Source organism: Physella acuta, unplaced genomic scaffold (genome assembly GCF_028476545.2).
Source record: "Physella acuta isolate Inbredline_101_S28 unplaced genomic scaffold, ASM2847654v3 ptg000381l, whole genome shotgun sequence".
Taxonomy (NCBI): Eukaryota; Metazoa; Mollusca; class Gastropoda; family Physidae; genus Physella; species Physella acuta.
The window spans coordinates 232148-248222 of NW_026731900.1; the positions used below are offsets into that span (position 1 = coordinate 232148).

General features: G+C 33.2%; 1 long non-coding RNA gene across 1 annotated transcript; it reads right to left on the reverse strand.

Moving 5' to 3' along the window:
• Positions 1-621: 621 nt before the first annotated feature.
• LOC131942012 (uncharacterized) lies at positions 622-2440 on the reverse strand. The gene is made up of 3 exons (XR_009386698.1): positions 2378-2440; positions 1802-1926; positions 622-1460 (listed from the first exon to the last, which is right to left on the reverse strand). It is a non-coding gene; the product is annotated as an uncharacterized LOC131942012 (long non-coding RNA).
• Between the last annotated feature and the right edge of the window lie 13635 nt (positions 2441-16075).

A 16075-nucleotide genomic window follows, 5' to 3' on the forward strand; every position in this document is an offset into this window, starting at 1 on the left:
CATTGATAAACATTCATCAATTTTGCCTCCAAACAAAGTTTTAAAAATAATTAGCATATAATTTCACTTTTTTTAAAACTTTATTTTGCTGTTTTAAAAAAAAAATCTGTTTTCACAAACGGTTTTGTAGGCCATTATTTGTATCATTATTTGTTTCTTCAATAGAGTGTAATCCATATTAATTTATTTGTAGTTGCTAATATAAAATTTAAAAGGTCTTTCTTTTTGCAATAGATAATTAAAGGATGCATATAACAATGCTTTGTTAATGAATTAAAATTATGAAATATAGCTGCTAGTTGTTTTTTGAATACTTTTTAAAAATAATTTCATCTATTTATTTTCATACTGAACATGGAAAAAATTTTCTATGCTGTGTTTATGTTATGGGTAGATCATAGATCACTTCTGTATGGATAATTTGTAAAAAAAATTATGGGATATTGCTTTTGTAGGTATGTTGCCATGCGGCAACATGGTGTGTATAAGGGTAAAAATTTCAGTAGTTGCCAAATGGCAACAAACTAATAAATTTTAGTATAAACAAAGACAAACAAGCTCTAGGGCAGAACAAACTAAAGATTTATTAAACATATCAATAATATATGTATTTCAACACATATTTTAATTTTCACATATTACTAAAACACATAAAAATGTATTTATTTATATATGAAACTCATAAGAAAGAGATAAACTTCCAAAACTTGTGTTGGATGCTTGGTATTGAAATCAATGATCACATTATTTAATTTCATTATAATCCTAACCCTTATTTTGGACCTAACACAATAAGTACCATTATTTATCTGTTTATGTAAATTTGGAAAGTATTATGAGTAACTTAGTAAAACATATCTTTATTTTTTATCACATGAGAATATTGTAGCTAAAATAAGTTGCTATAGCAGTTTTCCTAATGGGATTGACACAAGTGTGTATTTCTTGAACTTGCTAGTTGTAGTAAGTTTCTGGTAGCTAAGAGATTTATAAAAAAAAAAAAATTATACAAGCACATAAATTATCCAGTGATAGTTGTTCTTTTAGCAGCACTGCATGGTACAATACACTTTTTACCACCTTACATTATTGTGATTACTAAAATATCTACCAGATAATAACCATGTATTCTAGCTGCTGTAATATTTACAAATATTTACAACATATATACAATATTTTATGATGGCTAACAAAATGTTCCTAGCACTTTTAAAAAATTTTTTTTTACAAAACTGAATTTCAAAATTTAATTATTGACACAATTCCCATACAACTATCACTTTACAACAAGAGAGCCAATTATATTATTAGATTAGTATCTTTTATATCCTCATAATTGTCCACAACTTGTAGATTTTATTTGTTGGTCCTACAATGGTGTGGTATCAGACACTTTGTTTCTGATGTGGCATAATCTGTTTCTTCTGAGAGAACTTGTGCAGTGTTTCATATTTCTTCACCTGAATAACACAAATAAAAATATCAAGTTACCCACCATTTAACTGTAGGCTACTGGAATAAAACTTACTGTGTCAATAGTACACAAACATTTGTTTCCCTATAAGAAAAGGTTAAGATTTCTAACAATAATTAGTCAAACAAATATGCTCGTGTCGTCAATAACATTTCTGCGCTAAATAAACCCTAAGGTATAATTAATTATATTGGTAATTCAGGCTAGATATCCTGACATGCAGTGTGCACAATCAATAAATACATTATCAATAGATAGTGTCATTGATTACTATCTTGTAAACATTTTGTTATGATTACAGAGCTCCTAAATCTATTTGTAACTAACCGTCATGATTTTGAAATGTATCTGAAGTGTTTCCTGGTCATCTGTTTGGTGATGCTTCTAACTTTCTTTTCATGTTACTCTAATAAAATTCTCTAAAATCCATTTGTATCAGTAACTAGCAGCTTCTGAAAAAATAATTTAAAAATTAAAAACTAAATCATATAAGCTAGGATTATATTATAAATTTTATTAGCCGATAAAATATAATGTAAAGTTTATATAAGTAATACTACTACTATTCTAAATCAGTAATGTTCTTGACTAAATAATATATTGCATTTGCCAATAACAGTTTATACATATATATTTTATAGTGATATATGTGCTAAAATAGTTAGATCTATTTACTATTTAGTAGTTATACTAATCCTAGTAAATGGGCCTATTATTAGTAGGCGGATAAATTTAGTAAATAAATTTTCTTTCTGTGACATCCTCTCAACAAAAGAACTTAGGAAGTAATTGGTAATAGGAGCATTATTATCTTCTTTGAATATAACTAAATACATAGAAAAATCTTTGAAAAACAAAAAATAGATTTATTGTTGCCATTTGGCTACAGAGCCTGAAAGTAACCTCTGTTGCAATATGATGCCATATGTAGCGATGTCGGCATCGCCGCCATCTTGCTTTAAGAACGGCAACCGGGGAATTTCGCTATTGTAAAATTTCGTCGATTATCTTCCTTATTGAAATACATAGTGAGAAAATATAGGGATTTTAAAGTAATCGATTCAATTTCGTAGTCGGGCCAACTTTTCACCAATTTAATGAAATAATGTGTGATTTTAAACTGCTAACTGCATTACTTTTCTCTCTTCCTTCTCCAAGTTATAATATTGCGAAACGTGGTCTAATTTTGTGCGTGTTTCAACGACAACTTTTGATAGAAAGGTGAGTTTATCAAGCTATCTCTTTGTATTCTCAAAAATTACATTATGTATATTATAAGTTAATAATGATTTCATCTAATTTGAGGTACGTTTTCTAGTGGTATTTTGACCGAAAAAAGGGTGTTTGATTCACCACAATAACGCCATTTTATAATAAAAAAATATGGCGAGACCGGAAAGCCTATAGGGGCGTGGGGGCCGGCGTCGCCTTTATAAATGTTCACTTGTTCCTTAATCGTAGAGTTTATTGCAAATGAATGATTGCCTTTTAAAAATAAAAGATGTATAAATATGTTAAAGGCTGTTGAAGAAAGCCAGTGGGTTTTTTTTTTGCACATCAAGCTAATAACCAATAATAAATTACCACTCAAGAAAAGAAATTATTTTAAGCATATATTTCCTTATCCCTTACTTTATTATGCTACACACTTGCCTCTATTAAAACAATAAATTCTACTTTTACAGTAGTATTAATGTTGATTTCTTTTCCTCTAGATATATGATCAAGAGTATGGATGAGGAAATGAATACTTCAGCAGGTGGTAAATCTACAGGCTCTGGGAGCCCTGATAAGCATTCTGCCAAAGATTTACCAATTCTGATTAATCAATATTCTGACTTTCGGACAGCAGCTGGCATAAAGCAAGGCCATATAATTCATGTATGGTATGAAAATAAAAAACAAATTAAAAAGGCAGTGCAAGTTTTGGAAGATATAATACCAGCGTCAAGTAACAGTCATCAACTTTATAATAAAATCAACAGATTATGTGTTAAATTTAGATCTCTTAAGCCACAAGCACAATGGGATAAAATTATAAATTTTATGGAAATGCCATTTCAAGAACCTGTACCTAAAGAAAAGGGGATTGTCTCTAAGTTAGCACCTGAATTAATAACAACACTAATCCCCCCAAAACAAGCCTCACCTTTAAAACTTAAACAAGACTGTGTAAGTTGTGCATACAAAAGAAAGTCTACAGAACAGTTATTGAAATCAAATAAAAAATTGAAAACTAGTTTAAAATTCTATCAAAATGAACTTCAATCAAATAAAGTTTTTCAAATTAAAGATCTAAATAAAAAAATTAAACGCCTCACTGACAGACTCCTCAAACAAGAGAAAAAGAATAGACAGTTGGAAGCAGAGAAAGTAGAGATTAAAAAAAAACTTAACTGCAATCCGTTTGCAGATTCCATCCAATACAAAATGAAACTGAATCAAGTTGCCAGTTTAAAGAAAAAATTATCAAGAAGAGAAAGAAAAATTGAAGCACTAGAAAATGTGGTCAAGATCAAAAACAAAACCATCAAAAATTTAAAATCAATGGTCAATGATTTAGAATTAATGTATGATAATGCCATCAACATGCAAGAACCCCAAGAAGAGGGACAAACTATTGTAACCAAAGAAGGAAAGCATTATGGTACTTCTATGAGAATTTGTATGTACCAATCTTTGTTGAAAAATGTTTCTGTGTCAGCTGCTGGACAGCTATTACAGTTTTTCCTGGAGCAGGAAGCTGGAATGAAACTTGACTGCGTGCCTCGCAAATCTACAGTGGCTCAAATGGCTTATGAAATAGGCATTTTAGCTGATCTGCAGGTTGGCGAGGCACTTGCATCCCTTGATGGTGCTACACTGTCATGGGATGCAACCACCATTGATGGAAGTCATGTAAATGAAATCCATATTTCTGCTGCAGGTAAAACTTTTGCTGTTGATGTAAAACCTTTACCTGGTGGTAAAGCTGTAGATTACATAGAACATATTAGTGTTAAGTTAAAAGATATTGTAAACATATATTGTAAATACATAAATCATCCAAATTTAGAGCAGCTGTACAAAACTCTTATATCCACCATTAAATCCACTGTGACAGATAGGGCAGCTGTGAATCATTGTGTTGTAAACCAGCTGAATACTTTGTTACAGACACACCTGCTGGAATTGAATTGCAATGTTCATCCGCTAGATAGTTTTGCTGCTGGTGCCAGAAGAGCATTGGAAAATGATACTGAGATAGGCAACAAGACATTGCACTGTATTTTGAGTATTTCCAAGCTCAGATACAAGCAATCCAGTGGAGACCCTAGCGGGTTCAAGACCTATTTTAGAGAAAAAAATATTCCAGTGGGAGTTTTCCTTCGGTACGTCGGTAACCGGTTGCACATTTTATTCCATTCAGCTGGAATTATAATTTTATATCTGAAAGAGCTGAAGAAATTTGTTGAATTAGGAGGCACCAACCTTAAAAAAAGCATTAAGGAAGAGCTGGATGACCCTAGGGTTGTTGCTCAATTAATTGCACTCGGGTTAATCGGAAAAACAGTCACAGGGCCATGGATGACTAAATTCTATGCAAATTCAATGAATTTAGACATGGTCCCTGTGATACAAAGCTCTAAAAATGTTTTGGACAGGTTTGCTGCTGAGCCAGAAGAGTTGTTATGTCCCACTGTGAATGTTTTTAATGAACCCATTGATGCAGCTTCAGACATGGTGCTGACAGCAATCATCAACAATATTGAATCCCACAGGGATAAAGTAAAGCAAACTTTGAAGCAAATATTACATGAAATTGTTAAGGTCTTTGACCGCCAGTTTGTTCGATATACCAGTGGCGACCTTTCTAGCCCTACAGTTGAGCAGTTGACACAAGCTTCAACTGCTCCTTCACACAACATGGCAGCTGAGAGAATATTAGGAATGACTGACTATTTATGGCGTCGGGCCCCTAATGCGACAGCTGGTTTTGTAGACGGAAAGGTGAGAGGACGGACAAATGATACTGTAGGATGGCTTCTGCAACAGGACAAAATGACCCAACATAGATTAGTTTATTTTGCAATGAAAGAGGGGTACAGAGCAAGGGAACTTGCAGCACAAAGGAAGAAGATGATGGAAGCAGTGATGATGCGTCGAATGCTAGAAGCTGGTCAGAAACATGAACAATCCAACCGTAAGGCTCTAGAAAAAGAGGTTGCTATGGCTTTGAGTGCTAAAGATCTTAATGCTAGTGTGTTTTCATCTGCGTCATCTGAAGTTATGGGCCTCATTGCAATGTATATTACTTCAGAAAATCCTATGTCTGAACTGACTGAAACCTATACAGGACATCTACTTAAGCATTTATGGACAGAGGAAGGAGTTGATAAAATGTATTCTGGCAGAGTGGTAAATTTTAAGCAACAGAAGACTAAGACAATGAAATGTACAATTACTTACTGGGGACCTGATGAATTGGAAACTGACAGTGTTGACTATGACATGACAATGACATCTCTAGTCACTGATTTACTGACAGGTGACCTTGTGTTTAGTAGCTAGGATGACAGTAGTAGTCCATGTTGTACAAAGCTTAACTTGGTATAAGTCTCACCTGTTATTGTATTGATGTAAGCTATGTCTACCTTAAAAGTTTATTGTTTTGATGTATATATTAACTTTGCTTTTTGTTTAATTGTGTAAATTTAATTATTTATTGAGAATCATTTAATATAAAACATTTATCCTAATAAGATAATAGTCAGAGATGAGTTGTTTTTTTACTTGCAATGTTATTAATTTGGTGTAGGCTTCCTGAAATGTTATTTAAGTTATTCTACTTGTTGTGTTGCTAATAATAATAGATTTTAAAGACAACCATTCAGTAAATAAAACTCCTGGCTTGCCAGTGTGCCTAAGATAAATTGTTCGGTTTAATTTATTAAAAAAAAATTAGTGCCTACTACCTTTTTATTCAATATGTTCTGCTACTGGCAAGTCTATTAATAATTAAATTAATAAATGTAATTCAAACATGCTGAAGTAAGATCATGCAGAGTTTTAACATTGTACCTTTAAAAACAACTGAGCAGTGCAACTTAGAAATTAGGGCCCATAATAGTCAAAATGTATCCCTTAAAGGAATGCTAATTATTCTGCTCCCAGTGAATGAATTAATGATTTCAATTAATATATGTAATTCAAACATGCTGAAGTAAGATCCTGCAAAGTTTAAACATTGTAGTTTTAAAAACAACTGTGCAGTGCAACTTAGAAATTAGGGCCCATAATAGCCGTAATGTATCCCTTAAAGGAATGCTAATTATTCTGCTCCCAGTGAATGACTTAATGATTTCAATTAATATATGTAATTCAAACATGCTGAAGTAAGATCCTGCAAAGTTTAAACATTGTAGTTTTAAAAACAACTGAGCAGTGCAACTTAGAAATTAGGGCCCATAATAGCCGTAATGTATCCCTTAAAGGAATGCTAATTATTCTGCTCCCAGTGAATGACTTAATGATTTCAATTAATATATGTTATTCTAACATGCTGAAGTAAGATCCTGCAAAGTTTTAACATTGTATCTTTAAAAATAACTGAGCAGTGCTATTTCAAAGTTAGGGGACAGTGATTTTCATGACTTACAAAGAAATATAGTGGACATTCACCCATTACGTAAAAAATTCATAAAAAAAAAACTACTGAAGCTAGAAAGAAAATTTTTTCAGTGTTATTCTAGTTACATCAAGCACAATATTTTTGCAATGCTCATACATTTAATTAGCCAATTTTAATTTTTTTAATGGAATGCCTACCATATGGCAACAAACCATTTTCGATCTAGATCTAAATAAGTATGTAAATCATATTACATGATACATATGATAGAATATACACAATTTAGAATAGTTTTGAATTATCATAATATTTTTTTTATAGTGAAGTAAGAAGTACTTTATGAAAAAAAAATTATAAAAAAAATACCAACCTTCATGGTGATCAGCTGGCCCACATTCTCACGAAAATGAAATCGGAAATGGAACAAAAATGTTTCTGCTAAAAAGAGTTCGCATTTATTTTGTAAGGGAGATTATAATAAAGGGATGAAACACTATAGTAAATGTGTATCTGTAAAATTAAACATTTGTGGTTGTTCAAAATGGTACGTTGCCATATGGCTACAGTATGCAATATAGGGATAACAAAAATTTGGCTGAAATGTTTGTGTGGCTCAAACTAAGTAATGTTCACATTTTGTTTTATGTATCACCTAATTTGCTAATAAAATGTAATCCATACTGTAACCTGTATAATCCAAGTCCTTTAAATGAAGAGGATCACAAGAAAAATACATTATAATAAGTATAGACAATCATAAAATTAGCTTTTTGTAATGTTCACATTTTGTTTTATGTATCACCTAATTTGCTAATAAAATGTAATCCATACTGTAACCTGTATAATCCCAGTCCTTTAAATGAAGAGGATCACAAGAAAAATACATTATAATAAGTATAGACAATCATAAAATTAGCTTTTTGTAAAAAAGTTTTCCTTCATAGGTAGTATGCCTGGGAACAGGGCATTTCCCCCCTGTCAATTACCCCCCGGATATTTCCCCCCCCCCCCCCCGACATTACCCCCCAGAGTAATAACCCCCCCTGTCAATTACCCCCCGCCCAGTAGGACATTACGCCCCCCCCCCCGGACAGGGTTAGGGTTAGGGCTAGGTTTAGGGCTATGGTTAGGGTTAGAGCTGTGTTAGGGTTAGGGTTGTGTCTAGCTTTGGTTTTGTGTGAAGTTTTAGGCTAAGGTGGATGCTTAGGTTTTGGTCTTATTCTTACGGTTTGGATTAAAGTAGTATATAGGTATGAAATTCTAGTTAGAGTTAGGATTTTAACTTGAGGGGGGGGGGGGGGGGGGGGTAAGTGACAGGGGGATAATTGCTCCGGCGGGTAAATACAGGGGGGGGGAAATATCCAGGGGGGTAATGTCCTGTAGCCAGTATGCCTAAATCAACCTTATATATATATATATATATATATATATATATATATATATATATATATATATATATATATATATATATATATATATATATACACTAAGCAGTTTAAACAGAATGTGCCATTATTGTAACTTATATTTGAACTAATGTATTAGGCCTAATATATTTTAGATAATAAATTAAAACTTGTTTGAAAGGACTGAATTATGTTATAGACTTCAATGCAAAATTTGTTTTACTAATCTCATAAATAGTTAACTAATTATTATAACTTTAGTATTAAAAAATGCTAACTTATTTTGTTATTATATATAGTATGACCACAAATGAATATTGTCAATATTTTGACTTTACCAAAAATTGCTCCTCATTACATTATTATGGGTTTAAAAAGGTTCAAAATAATGCTTGTAAAAAACATTAACTAGATAATATTTTGCGCCTACCTAATCAACAAGGATTAAAAGAATTTTAAAGTTGGTTCTTTCCAAAGCATTTGTCATTGATAAACATTCATCAATTTTGCCTCCAAACAAAGTTTTAAAAATAATTAGCATATAATTTCACTTTTTTTAAAACTTTATTTTGCTGTTTTAAAAAAAAAATCTGTTTTCACAAACGGTTTTGTAGGCCATTATTTGTATCATTATTTGTTTCTTCAATAGAGTGTAATCCATATTAATTTATTTGTAGTTGCTAATATAAAATTTAAAAGGTCTTTCTTTTTGCAATAGATAATTAAAGGATGCATATAACAATGCTTTGTTAATGAATTAAAATTATGAAATATAGCTGCTAGTTGTTTTTTGAATACTTTTTAAAAATAATTTCATCTATTTATTTTCATATTTATGCTAGTGTAAACCAAAGTTGATGTTCTTATAATTTTCTGCCCATTGTCTCAGTCATCTGCTGCTCTGAGTAATTCTGCAACGAGCAGCCAAGTCCAATTTTTTATGTCTTTCATCCAGTGACGTCTTTGACTTCCCCTTCTACTTCCTTCTTGCACAGTGCCTTCATTATTGTTTTGAATAGGCCATGGATACTTAGGATTAGACTAGTTCTACATTTTTTATCATCAATAGTTAACATTTGTTTTTAGGCCAATACTCACTACATAATTATCACACCAGTTTTATTTAAATATTTAAGCTATACTGTCACGATATTTGACATTTGTTGGTCTAAAAATAGTTATTTTATAACACAAATACTCTAACCTACAACTCTTAATAATAGTAGTTATTTACACTAAAATATGATGGTCTGGTTAATCTAATGTATCAATTCTTCCATAGTGAAAATTGTAGAGATTGCAGTTGGGCTTATTTCAAAGATTTAATTTCAATAAAGAAAGAAAAAACAGACTAATTATGACACTCTAACATTTATTGCAGGAACATCAAAAAAAGATAAAAATACAACATGGTTTAAAAAACAAAACAAAAATTTAATAACAAGACCTTAATCACCGGGTAAATAATGTAAACACAAATACAACTAGCAGATAGCTTTAAACCCACACACTAATAAAACATTTGTAAATAGGAATCATTATATTTTTATATAATTTAAATAGTTTTAACTAATAAATCATTTGTAAATAGGAATAATTATTTTTATATTATTTAAATAGCTTTAACTAATAAATCATTTGTAAATAGGAATAATTATTTTAAATATTATTTAGATAGCACACTAATAAAACATTTGTAAATAGGAATAATTCTGTTAAATAGTTTATGCTAAATAGAGGAAAAACAATCACCAATCTTAAAAAGTTGCAAAATATAGTAACTGGTTAATTTAATAAAAACATTTTTTTTATCTAGCCTTATTTTCAGTTGACAAATTATTAAAATATATTGCCGGAGCATACAGAATTTGATATAATAACATCAGTCAACTTTTTTTCAAAGTAAAAAGAGTTTAAAAGTAAACTAGCATAATGAAAAAATCTGCATCAGATTTTAAAATAAAAATCATCTCCACAGTAAGGGGAAGTAAGTAGTTACCACAGGGAGAGGGCTGAGTTATTTCAAAATAGAAATAAATAAACCAAAATACAATAAGCATTGCTACACAGCAATGGAAAAGCAAATAAAAATGGAAAGCTATGCCATTCTACCAAGTCAAATGTCTTTTAAGTGAAGCAAAATGTACTGAATGGTGTACTGAGCTAAGATCTAGGTAAGTCATGTGTGAAAATGGTAGGTACTTCATAAAGAGGCACAGATTTTAGTGTAATTATATTGCAGGCCAATGGTAAAAACATGAAAGAGACAGTCTAGTCTGATTCATCCAGAGAATGAGAGAGTTCAACTTATGCATGTAGTCTGTTCTATATTTGTGCTTTCTATATTATATGCTTGCATGCATTTTGCAATTGAGACCAACATGGTAGATGGTGTGGCATGATGTGCAGACACTTAGAGAGCAAACTGGACAATTGAATTCTGACCCCTCCTCTGTGCTAGTGACCTCATACACAACTGGACAATCAGGGGTCAAACAAAACTTGTATTTGTCTGAATGATTCAGCACAAAGTGGTCAATAGACTTGGTCACTAGGATGTCAGACAGGAGCCATTCATTCTCAAAGAAAGCTTTCAAGTCCCTCCAGGCCAAAGGTGACTTGCAGCTTTCAACAGCACATGTAAGGGGGAAATCTCTGCCTTCAACACAGGCATTCATGCTTATAATCAAGCACATTACACAGTAGCAGTGTCCACAGCACTCAAGTCTGTACAGGTCAGATTTATCAGACACTGGACACTTGCACATGATGCAGTAGGGCATCCATGGACATTCCTGTGGACCTTGAGCATACAGGTATGACACGGCTAGGTCACCAATGGTGGCTAGTGCTCTATCCACTGTACCACTCTCACCAAACAAAGTGATCTGTTGTTATAAGTTGGTATCAATATCTATCAGTTCAAGCTGATCAATGACTCCATCTGGCCATGAGCCGTACAAATTTGCCAGAACTTTCAATATGCCCAGTGGATATCTTGAATCTCTCAAAGAGATAACCTTTTTGTTCCTGCCTAGTTTATTTAGATATTCCTTGATATAATTCGGAGCATTGGTCACATTTTCTGCAGTTCCATAGAAATGGATCCTCTCCTTGCGGCTGTCAACAAAGATCACCACAGAGTGGCTCTTCTCAACCTCTTGCAAAAGCTTCTCTCCTTGTGCTTTGACAAGTATTTTAAGGATGTCGTTTCCACTACATTCCACGGTCAAACCTTCCAGCTCCTTCTGCAGTATATCTCTTGCTTCAACCAGAAGTTCCGGCCTAGAAGACAGAATATCTAAAGCAAAATCCCCCTTTTTTTTTTCTCTCTGTATGATCTCCACACCTTTATTTTTCTTCAGGTCAGTAATGATTTCATTTATTTCAGATTATAGCACAGCCATGATGGGTTGGGCTACATTAACTGCGAAGGTTTTTATTTTTTTTTGAGGTGAGGGTTGGTTTAGGGTGTTTTTTTTGTTTGTTTACGGTTGAGGTTGTAGTTATGGTTAGATTTAGGGTTATTAATGTTTTCTATATGTGTATATATGCACGTCCTGACAGGGGGTGGTGTCTAATACCCTAAGGGGTCGTCGATAAATGACGTCACACTTTTACATTATAAAAAGCAATGCTAGAAAACAAATTTAGCCGTTATTTCGCGTTTTAGAAAACTGTTTTAATAAGTTGTAATACTATGTTGACAGCGCTCAAACAAGATTTGGGGAAAATATCTGAGGTAGATTGATGTTTTTATTAGGACACACTGGACGATAGAAGCCATGTTGATGTATATCTAGACTTTTATTCACCTACCTTGACGGAACAGGAAGTCACATGACATATATATACAAGGGGCATCACTCAAAACAACATTATAAATATAAGACTTATACAAGAAGAGTGAGTTCCCTTGACTTCACAATTCTCAATATATTACAATATCGCTGTTTAAAAAAAAATCAACTGCAATTTTGATGGGAGGTTGTAGGCTGAGGTGTGACGTCTTTTAGGGGGGTCTGGCTTTTGTGACGATGTGTGAAGGAGGATAGAAGGGGGGGGGGAATCCGGTAAAAATCGTCCAGAAAAGCGTGAAATCATTTATGGATTACCCCTAATTCTATATATCCCATAGGACTATCAGGCAATGTAGGTAATGTCCCTACTGCAGCTTTCGGGTCGAGATAATGTCCTACCCAGTCAGTACATATAGATCTATATTGGCCTAATATTGGCTAGACATTGGTTACCAATATTTACTACATCTTGGTGCAACATTGGCTTAACCTTGGCCAAACATTGGTAGTGAAACTCGGCATGATGTTGGCGCAATGTTGGCACAATATTGGCTATATCCCGGCTACATATTGGCCCAATATTGGCTATATCTTGGCCCAATAATGGCTATATCTTGGCCCAATAATGGCTATATCTTGGCCCAATATTGGCTATATCTTGGCCCAAAATTGGCTATATCTTGGCCCAAAATTGGCTTTATCTTGGCCCAATAATGGCTATATCTTGGCCCAATAATGGCTATATCTTGGCCCAATATTGGCTATATCTTGGCCCAAAATTGGATATATCTTGGCCCAAAATTGGCTTTATCTTGGCCCAATATTGTCTATATCTTGGTCCAATATTAGCTACGTCTTGGCCCAATAATGGCTATATCTTGGCCCAATAATGGCTATATCTTGGCTATACCTTAGCTCATCCTGTTTATATCCTCGCTACATCATGGCTAATATTATGATTTTCAACATACAAAAAGATCCATTCTCATATCAGTCATAATATTTACAAAGTTAATTTCAAAATTTGAAAAAAACTTTAATCAAAATGTAGTAAAGCAGCAATACATTCACAAAAACTGCTCATTTATTAAAATCTGCCTGCTTGTGCTTTGTTGGTCTGATATTTTCCGTGTTTGTTTTGGAAAACAAACACTTCTTTGGAAAACAAACACTTCTCTTTCCTGTGGTTGGGATTAAAATCCAATAAATGCCCGGGGCTTTTGTTTGTTGATTTGTGTAAGATATGTCATAATCCATCCACATTCTAAAAAAGAGGTGTTACATACTCATTTATGAAATAATTACAACTATACACTTGTTTTTTTGCACTGCACTAAACCTACCACAATAAGCCCCTAATATCATGTTAGCTACCTTAGTAACGATATATTATATAGGTAGAATACTGGTGGTCTGTAGTGTTCTTGCTACCCACGTAAATAATAAATAAAGCAAACGCAGACAAAAACACACACGCAAACATAAAAAAAACCGCAAACGTAAAATGCGCAAACTTAAACACAAATGCAAACACCAGCGCAAACTTAGACACAACAGCAAACGCAAACACAATCTCGAATGCAAACAAAAACACGAACGCTAACATGAACGTAAACGTAAACTTTACGTAAAAGTTACGTAAAAGTTACGTAAACGTAACGTAAGCGAATCGTAAACGAATTAAACCCTATCCTATCCTAGCTTAGCCTATCACATCACATCAATCACATCAATCACATCAATCACATCAATCACATCAATCACATCAATCACATCAATCACATCACAACCCATCACATCACATAACATCACATCACATTCCTGGAAGAAACTCTGGAGGCGATCCTGACTACACCAATGTTCACGACTAATTGAAAAGGAAAATGCGTGTCTAATAATGCGGTAAAGTAAATAGTAAGTCCCTCTAGGCTATTTAGTATATTTAATTAATTCAAAAAAATTAGGCATCTAATGGATTCATTATTTGATATCAGATTGCATTGCCATTGTATATTGACCTACGTGCAAAGTTTGAAACGCATCGGTGAGTTAGAAATGCTCGAAATTTCGGTAAAACTCCATTTTAAAATTTTATTCGCCGCTTCACGTTCACCTGCGGTTGAAACAATTTTATTATAAACACAACCGAAACACACAAAAACGTAAGGAAAACACTAGGATTAGAGCTAGATCAACTAGATCTAGATCTACTATGTAATATATTGAGCTTTATTTTGGGGGGAACTCATTCTTCTTGTATTAGTCTTATAATGTTTGAGTGATGTCCCTTGCATGTTATGTTTCCGTTTCCGATACAGAATAAACAAGGTACAAAATGGCTTCCTCGTCTGTTGTGTTATCTATCTAGAATTAAAAGATAACAATCCACTTCATACTATATCTAGATCTACTTTTTTTATGAACGCGAGTTTTAATTAGAAAAGGTAAAAAAAAAAAAAAAACATTAAAAAGCAGCAGGACAGTTCCAATTAAATAGCGTGTGATCGTCAGCGGGAGAAAAATCCCTACATGGTCGAGGGTTCGCCGTGAGTTCATATAAAATTATTTTAAAAATATTTATTTTAAAAAGTTACCTATCTTTTAAATTGACCGAATAACGTAGTTTTTTTTTTTTTTTTTTGTTACCCTCAGGGTCAGTCTACGACCTCACAAAATATCGGCAAGTTTTTTATTTATAGCTCATGTAAGGAGAATTTCGTGGTCACTTTCTCACCCTTGCCGTGCGAGCAGAGGCTGACCGATAGTTTATCCATAATGCCGATTCATTTACTCAGCTTTATGCAAAAAATGAGCCAGATGTACAGAGCCAAAGTTCTAAAGTATTGTTTTGAAAATAGTCATCGTTTTTCACCAAATTAACAAAGTTTCTATAGGGAATTCGGACCGGTCAGTTCTAAAGGCCTTCCGAAGTTTTCCCCGAAGATAACGCCAATTCTATAGTGACCGCCGCGGGTATTTCTACGATCTCAAGAGTTATGAATGGTTTTGTACGTCCTGATATTTGTATTTTTTTTTCAAAAACGGTAATATGTTTATAGTAAAATATGGCCTCTGGTCAGTTAAAACATTGTTCAGGGGTTTTTTTATCGAGGGTAGCACTATTTTTTTTTGCTCACGCCTAGGGGGCCGATGTACAACCCCAAGAGTTTTCAAAGGGTTCCTACGTGGGAAATATTTTCCGATAAATAGCTCATATAAACAGAATTTCACTCGTGGTCACTTTTTAGCCCTCGCCGCACGAGCAGAGACTGGCCGATACTATATCCATAAGGCCGATTCATTTACACAGGTTTATGGTAACAATGAGCGAGACGTACAGAGCCCAAGTTCCAAAACATTGTTTTGAAATGAGTCAGAAAATTAACAATGTTTATATAGGGAAAATTCGGACCTGTCAGTTCTAAGGGTCTTCCGTAGTTTTCCGGAACATATCATAGTTTTTTTACCACCCCCCGTACTTCACCCATTGCTATGAATATCTTAACTCACACACGAACAAAGCACATTCAATATTACAAATTTGGATTTTTCTCAAGTTTTGACAAAAATAAACCATCAAAAACTAAAACAATATTTTATTAAGAAATAAGCCCAATGTTTTCCTATCGTTTATGTGTGTTTTGGTTGTGTTTATAATAAAATATGCTCAACTGGATGTGAACGTGATGCGGCGAATGAAATACGCTAAAATGCAGTTTTACCGAAATTTCACTCGGCAGTTTCGATCTATGACAACAGGTAGACAAACAGGCAGACAAGAGGA